General features: G+C 40.0%; 1 non-coding gene across 1 annotated transcript; it reads right to left on the minus strand.

Annotated features, from left to right (window-relative positions):
* Positions 1-1,168: 1,168 nt before the first annotated feature.
* Trnas-uga (transfer RNA serine (anticodon UGA)) lies at positions 1,169-1,243 on the minus strand. The gene has a single exon. It is a non-coding gene; the product is annotated as a tRNA-Ser (tRNA).
* Between the last annotated feature and the right edge of the window lie 229 nt (positions 1,244-1,472).

The raw sequence follows: 1,472 nt of genomic DNA on the forward strand, positions 1-1,472 counted from the left end.
CATACGAGGGAGTAAAACAAAATTGCGTACAGAAAAGTGAAAGATGTTTTATGGTCATTTGTCTACACTTTATTGTGCATTCGTAACTAATGTCTTTGCCGAAGTTGGTCTTTGATTCTTTTGTTATCGCTGTTCCAGTTTTTAATAAATTTAACTATACCATACTCAGGGAGTCTTCACCATGTACCTACACAATTGCCTCCACATTGTATATTGACATGGTATGGAGACGAAGTGTTTTTACATGTACATAAGTTATATTTACATTTGCCAGTGGTGGTAGATGCCCTTTATTTGTCGATGCCTCTTTTATTTAATGGAATGGACATGTCAGCTTATCCTATGTATCTTAAGGTTCTACAAGAAATGAAAATTTGTTGTGCCAGTGGTAAATGGCCTTCCTTGTTGGTGGCTTCTTACTGCACCTGAACTCGCCAATTTTGCGACTAGCACTGACTATTGGCAAATTACCAAACTACGCAGTGGCAGTGTACATGCAAAAGAAAAAAAAAACTTTTAGGGCTTCTCTTAAAAATGACATATGTATGACACCTGTACAATATTTGGTTCTTGTGCAGTAGTTAAATGAAAGTGCTCCCGTACTTTATGTACACCTTCATTTGTAAGTTGTAGCTTATGTCACTGAATTAGTAAGATTTGAATCTTTTTTACATCTAATTCGCAATAGGTCATGGCTGCCGATATTACACAAAGACTTGGAGGCAACATAATAAAATACATATTTCGCACATCACATAGAAAAAGGATGAAAAACAAATATTATCTTGACAATGCATGGGACTGTGCTTTCTCACCACTTGAAGCGTTAGTGTCGCACCAGTTGTCAAACGGCATCAACTTTCGCAGCAGAGTGTGTCGTGACTATAGACTGCGCTGATACTGAATTCTCGTTTACTATCACTGAGCGATTCTAGTAGACTATGAAAAGCACAGTTCAGCAACATTGCAAGTAGGGTCGAGGGTCCAGTTTTGACATTACCACACACAGGACCACCTCAATGTAAATTAGAATTTTTGAGCTTCTTTTTGAATACCAGTTGCTCTGAAAACAGCTTATTATAAACAATGTGAAATGTTTCCAGAATGAGATTTTCACTCTGCAGTGGAGTGTGCACTGATGTGAAACTTCCTGGTAGATTAAAACTGTGTGCCGGACCGAGACTCGAACTCGGGACCTTTGCCTTTCACGGGCAAGTGCTCTACCAACTGAGCTACCCAAGCACAACTTCCAAGGAAGGTAGGAGACGAGGTACTGGCAGAAGTAAGGCTGTGAGGACAGGGCATGAGTCGTGCTTGTGTAGCTCAGTTGGTAGAGCACTTGCCCGCGAAAGGCAAAGGTCCCGAGTTCAAGTCTCGGTCCGGCACACAGTTTTAATCTGCCAGGAAGTTTCAATGTGAAATGTGCTGTTCACTGCATTATTTATTTGTTCTTATGTTCTTTGAGAAAAGAT

Source organism: Schistocerca gregaria, chromosome 11 (assembly GCF_023897955.1).
Source record: "Schistocerca gregaria isolate iqSchGreg1 chromosome 11, iqSchGreg1.2, whole genome shotgun sequence".
Lineage (NCBI taxonomy): Eukaryota > Metazoa > Arthropoda > Insecta > Orthoptera > Acrididae > Schistocerca > Schistocerca gregaria.